This window comes from Labeo rohita, unplaced genomic scaffold (assembly GCF_022985175.1).
Source record: "Labeo rohita strain BAU-BD-2019 unplaced genomic scaffold, IGBB_LRoh.1.0 scaffold_94, whole genome shotgun sequence".
Classification (NCBI taxonomy): Eukaryota; Metazoa; Chordata; class Actinopteri; order Cypriniformes; family Cyprinidae; genus Labeo; species Labeo rohita.
Genome location: NW_026129898.1, coordinates 484,148 through 491,088, shown reverse-complemented (window position 1 = coordinate 491,088; position 6,941 = coordinate 484,148). Strand labels below are relative to the sequence as shown.

Below are 6,941 nucleotides of genomic sequence, written 5' to 3'. Positions count from 1 at the left end.
ATTTTGAAAGATTGAGATGCAAAAATACCATTAAAAAAAAAAAAGAAAAAAAAAAAAAAGATTTGTGTTTATAATAATAACATTAGGGATCACATTCCATATAGATGACAGCTCATTCATACAGTTCTTTATCCAATTTATTATTATTTATTATTATTATAAAGGCATAATGTGTGTCAGGATTGTGTGAAGATAATACAACAGGTGTGACATTTTTGGGTGACATGACCAGGAAGTTAAGTAGATTTGAATAATTTAAAAATTCACTAAAAATACACAAAATCATATTTCCAAAATCCAAGTGGTGTAAGATGTGTGTCAAGATTGTGTGAAGATATTACAACTGGTGTGACATCATCAGGTCACATGACCAGGAAGTTATATAGATTTGAATATTTGAAAAATTCATAAAAAATACACAAAATCATATTTCCAAATTCCAAGTGGTGTAAGATGTGTGTCAAGATTGTGTGAAGATATTACAGCTGGTGTGACATCATCAGGTCACATGACCAGGAAGTTATATAGATTTCAATATTTGAAAAATTAATAAAAAATACACAAAATCATATTTCCAAAATCCAAGTGGTGTAAGATGTGTGTCAAGATTGTGTGAAGATATTACAACTGGTGTGACATCATCAGGTCACATGACCAGGAAGTTATATAGATTTGAATATTTGAAAAATTCATTAAAAATACACAAAATCATATTTCCAAAATCCAAGTGGTGTAAGATGTGTGTCAAGATTGTGTGAAGATATTACAACTGGTGTGACATCATCAGGTCACATGACCAGGAAGTTAAATAGATTTGAATATTTGAAAAATTAATAAAAAATACACAAAATAATTTTTCCAAATTCCAAGTGGTGTAAGATGTGTGTCAAGATTGTGTGAAGATATTACAACTGGTGTGACATCATCGGGTCACATGACCAGGAAGTTATATAGATTTTAATATTTGAAAAATTCATTAAAAATACACAAAATCATTTTTCCAAATTCCAAGTGGTGTAAGATGTGTGTCAAGATTGTGTGAAGATTTTAAAGCTGGTGTGACATCATTGGGTCCCATGACCAGGAAGTTGGATCGATTTGTAGATTTCAATAAATCAATAAAAATACACAAAATGACTTTTCCAAAATCCAAGTTGCGTATAATGTGTTAGAAGTGTTACTGAATGTAGTACAGGTGTCATAACAACACCTGTTTCTATCATTTAAAGGAAAATGTTGGAGTACTATGTAATAACAATGTAACAATTCATATTCAAAATCACATTCACAGCTTACAATTATGTATTAATGCATTTCCATGTAATTCACACCTTTACATTTTATTAGTTTGATACTTTGGATGTTTTGGAATCTTGGAATGCATACCTTTTTTATTATTTTATGCACTTTTGAGACAGTCCCTTAATTTGCTGTGTGAATGTCTAAGGAATGTCCAAAATAAAACCAACTTTACCGCACTAAATAACGGATGGAAAAGAACGCTACATCTTCAGACGGGTTCTTTTAAAATAACTCTTTTTAACTTGACACGGCGATTTTGAAAGCAACTATGAGTGCTAAACTGTAGTCAAGCCGTAGCATTATTTGTTAGAAATACCTGGTTGCGACGAAAATAGTATGCGTGCTAAGTATGATAATTACGGTAATGTGCAGGCAGTAACAAACAACACGCATTCTGAGATTGTCAACGAGTCTTCAGCAGACCCATCACCCCCACCTCCTCAAGCACAGTATATATAACATTGAAACTTATTTAAATGTAAGTTAACGATCTTAGTTTTAAAATACCAGATGTTTCCATTTACATTACATAAGAAAAAAATACTCTATACATTTGGTTTTGTTTGTTCATTGTTCACTGATTTTTGATTGATGGATAACACTTTTTTATTATTTTAGAATACCAGCTGATGACTGCTGTGCAGTGGAAATGTAAGTTCAGATGCTTTAGTTTATGTTTGTTACAAGTGCTATGTTTGTGACATAACAGACATTCTTTACATTTGTGTTTTATACTTTGCAGAGAGGATCTACTTAGATAAATATAAGATGAATGCAGTAAATGAGACTTAAAAGCATTTATTTCATTTTCTTCCACAGATCGATCATCTTGATAAAACCTCAGTATATCATCAGGAGCAACAGGTATTAATTTTGTGCTCCTTGATATGTTTTTTCCCTCCAAAAATGGACAGTCTCTGACTTAAATTTTATCAATCACCAAAGGCCACATTGAGTAAATTAATAGCTAATTTTTATTTTTGGGTGAACCTGTTTTTTTTTTTTTCATTTCCAAAATTTTCAAAACCCTATTCCTTTTCAAAAAGTGTGTTTATGGATTGTGTCCTTCAAAATGTTAATAGCCACTCAATGTTTGTTCTTAGATCTTTGCAGGATTCAGTCGCATATCTCGGATCTGAGTTCTGCGCAGCACTGGACACAGACTCTGCACTTTTGACATTTTCTAGAAAAAAGGATTTTAAATTTCACATCAAGTTAATTAAAAGGTATTTCTTTATCATGTTGACTGTAGTTGTCATCTTTAAATCATGATTTGCTTATGATTGTTATCCTTAGCCTGTCTCTATTTTTTCATAGTCATCTGATGTTTCCACTGCAGTACTTCAGGGCCTTTCAGTCATCCTGGAGGATGACCCACAGGAATTTTACAGGATGTGTTTCGTAAGTATTACTGGATTTTCTGCTCTCATCATTTTGTTTTATTCAATATGAATATAGTTCTGGTTATGAAAAATTGTCAAAGGTTCTGTGTATTTTTTTTTTTTTTTTTTGTTTTGCAGTAGATGCTATATTTGTCTTTTGTGAAACAGTTTATTACTGAAATTGGTGTAAATGCTTTAAATTCGTGAAATTGTGTTGAGTGATCACAAACATCATTACACACTTTGAAATAAACTTCTTGAAATAAAGAGCCTAGTTCACCCAAAAATGGAAATTAGCCCATGATTTACTCACTCTCAAGGCATCCTAGGTGTATATTAGGGCTGCACGATAAATCACATGTGATTGTCATGTGCATCTCGACAGTGAAGATGGTTCTGTGATTAGTAGTAAATCTCTATCACATGCATTCAGATGGAGCGGAATTTAATACACAGAGCCTTAGTTCACTGACAAGCTACGCAATATCGCGTTCATAATCGAATGCGATTCACCTGCGCGTATGAACGCGATATTGCGTAGCTTGTCAGTGAACTAAGGCTCTGTGGTTAATCACATAACCGTCTTTACTGACAAGATGCGCATGACAATCGCATGCAATTTATCGTACAGCCCTATTGTATATGACTTTCTTCTTTCAGACCAATACAATCAGAGTTATATTAAAAAATATCCTGGCTCTTCCAAGCTTTATAATGTCAGTGGGTGGCTGTTTCTGTTCAACAGTTTAATGAAGTGCAGTAAAATGCGTCCATCCATAATAAAACATGCCTCACACATCTCCGAGAGGTGAATACAGGCCTTCTGTAGCGAATATATGTTTTTGTACGAAAAATGTCCATATTTAAAACTATACACTTTTCTCTCACTTTCGCTAACTGTCATAGGCAGAAGCCATCCCGGGCAGCTGATGTAGGATGTACGTGTGCGTATGCGTCGGTGATTAGTGACAAACATGGAAGCACAGGACAGAGCGAAATGAAACACCAGTAACGAATTAGAAGTACAAAACAAAGATCCATAAAGAAGAATGTCGGAGGATTTCAGTATAAACCAAGAGCAGACTGGTTTTCTTTTGCTAAAGTAAGGAAACTTTGCTTCCTTTGCTCCTGTAAACAAACTTTTCTTTGCTAGTCGAAACTTACATTTCGACTAGCATATTTACACCAGCGCATGCACACAAACGTCCTACAACATCCACCTGGAAAGGCTTGCACGTATGACAGTTAGTGGAAGTGAGAGAAAAGTGTTTATAACTTTTTAAATGTGTATATTTTTCTTACAAAAATGCATCAATCCACTACAGAAGACCTTTATTCATGTGTGAGGCACATTTTATTATGGATGGATGTGCTTTCTTGCACTCCTTTTGAACTGTTGAACAGAAACACTCGCCCATTGCCATGGAAAGCGTGGAAGAGCCAGGACATTTTTTAAATGTTACTCTGATTGGATTGGTCTGAAAGAATGAAGTCATACACACCTAGGATGCCTTGAGGGCGAGTAAATCATGGGCTAATTTTAATCTTTGGTTTGGGTGAACAAACCCTTTAAGATAAAATCATGTAAATGATGGGTGTGATCCATCACTCCATAACACCAGAGAAAATGCTCTTAGCATTCTTAGCATGTTGTAAAAAAAAAAAAAAAAAAGTTCTGTGAATTCACATCTATAATGTTGAAAACAATGTACAAAAAATGTAGTCCATGGAACTTGTGTGTAATATTCCAAGACTTCCAAGACAAGGCATGCAGTAATAGTTGACACAAATGATAATTTACACTTTTGCTCTGATTTAAATCATGTATTGTGAAATGTCACTGTCACACTATAAATCTCGTCATCTCTCTTTGGTGATCATAATTTAAAGCTTAATTACATTTCCTTGTACTTGATGTTTGCACAGATCATTGTACACTCACTCTGGTCATCAATATGAATCAGTTTGCTTATAAATTAAAAGCATTAAAAGTTCCTTGTCAATATATGCTTTTAGAACATTTCCAGTATTGAAATGAAGAAATTTACACTCTACCTATTTTATTTCTCTACTTAGGATGTGGATGCAGACTTCAGTCAAGCAGTTGTAGACCTGCTCACAGTTCTACCAGAGGACATGCCCTCATTGTGGATGCAATAAAGGCAATCATGGAGGGAAGAATTGTCATGGATGGGTTTTAAAGGCCTGTATTTTATTTTTGCTGTTCTGTTTGCATGCCATTCTGAAAATGCTCTATTGTTTAACAGTGTTCCAGTGGGTCACGATAATGTTATGACAACAAAGTGTTGTTTAGTCAAGAAGTCTGTAAAGAGTATTATAAGAACACAGATGTTTTAAAAGCTAATTTTTATTATTGTGATATTCTTAAAGTTTTTTACAAAAATAAACTGTTGAGAATTTCAAACTTGTATTAAGTTCATTTCATGCTGGTTGAACGAATAAAAATACGTTCAGTTTACTTAAAGAAAATGTGGAAACCGATTGCACGAAATGTTTTAAGTTGCCATATTTTAAAATGGCAGATTAAATCCATGTTGAGAATAACAGTATTTAAGATGTTTGCACAACACAAAATAACACTGCTAGGTAAATAGAATTAATAAAGTAATCTTACTATTAAATCTTAAGTAAGATTAGTAAATGTCCTGGAGTATGTTAACTAGAAACAACATTAAACCTACTTGATATTTATTAGTTAATTTACTCTGTAAGAGTTTGCTTTCTTTACTTTAAACTGATTATTAAATTAACTTTAGTTTTACCTTTAAGTTTGCTTTAACAAAATAAGGCAATTGGTTTCCAAACTTTTTTTTAAGTAAGCTGAACTTATTAGGATTTACAGTGTACTGGACAGGAAGTTCAGCTACTAGTTTGTGATGTCACAAGTACAGCCAAGTAAATACTATTGCATGGCCAACAATTGAATTTCACTCACACTGTTTTAATGACCCTGACAACGAGTGCATTCAGCATTGGGGAAAAAATTAGCATATTTTTACTCAAAAATAATATATTTATGGTGTGTTTCTTGTATATTTTGAAGACACCCTTAATTAATTTGTAATATACTTGTAATACAAACAAAGTACACTTTAATATCACTAATCAAGCATGCAATTAGCTTACAGCATATACTTACTTAAAGTATACTAAGTATACTTGAAGTTGTTCCAATTTAGCACATGAAAGTACACTAAATACACTTACAGTTATGCTTTACTACAATTTAATTACAACTAAAATATACTTAGCACAAAATTAGTTGTTCCAAAATAGCACACTTCAAGTTAACTAATCAGTAACACACTTGAAGTATACTGACAATTAGTCTGGCTGCAAGTATACTTAGCATATTTTTTTTTCACTAGGGTATGCTGTTTTTTTCACTAGGGACAGTACTAGTACCCATATTCCTCACTAAGATTTTTTTTTTCTTTTCTTCACTCAGAGTTGCTCTTAGATGGGTTCTGAATTACTCTTAGGCCCCAATCAGACAAAACGCGCTTTTGCGGTGAGAGGTGCTTTTTTAAAATTGTTTTCTATTAACAGTGAGTGTTATGCGCGATGTTTATGCGCCCCAGGCGCCTCACGTTTTAACCGCCTGCGGCGCCTTGCGTTTTTTCAGGAGCGCTCTGAGCACCTGAAGTTGAAAAAAACAACTCTGAGCAGAAAAGCGTCCAACATTATTGCGTTTCTTTCCATTGTCCAGTTGAATAAATAGTGAGGTGGGCCTTCCGTTGTGGTGACGAAAGTCTTACCATTGCTTAAAAAGTTCAGAGATTGCAGTGATGGAGGAGAAACTTTTGGTGTCTATCGTGGGTTACCCGGAGCTGTATTTTTTTTTAAAGTTTTTGCTAATATGACAGTTTACTTAACAGCTAAAAACCAAAGATTTTAGAGCGCTCACGCTATAATCCTTTGATTAGATTGACAGGACGGCTGATTTGGTGGTTGCCTAGCAGCATAAAGAAACGCAAGGCACTGCTCTTTTTTAAAAGTCACCAAAAAAGGCAGCGTGGTGCACCTCGCGTTTTCAGACCTAAAAAACAAAAATTTTGTCATGAATCACTTATCCTAATGTCGTTTCATACCCACAAGAGCTTCATTCGAAGATATTTTGTTCGTTTAAGATATTTTGGATGAAAACTGGAAGGCTTGTGACTGTCCATTGACTGCTAAGTGTCAGTGCACCACACAGATTCTTCTACGTTCTTTAGGCTTTGATTTGAACGGAAA

At 33.9% G+C, this 6,941-nt stretch overlaps 1 long non-coding RNA gene across 1 annotated transcript; it reads left to right on the top strand.

The window, feature by feature from the left end:
- Positions 1-2,312: 2,312 nt before the first annotated feature.
- On the top strand, positions 2,313-5,107 carry LOC127162461 (uncharacterized). The gene is made up of 3 exons (XR_007827357.1): positions 2,313-2,528; positions 2,620-2,703; positions 4,761-5,107. It is a non-coding gene; the product is annotated as an uncharacterized LOC127162461 (long non-coding RNA).
- Positions 5,108-6,941: the final 1,834 nt, after the last annotated feature.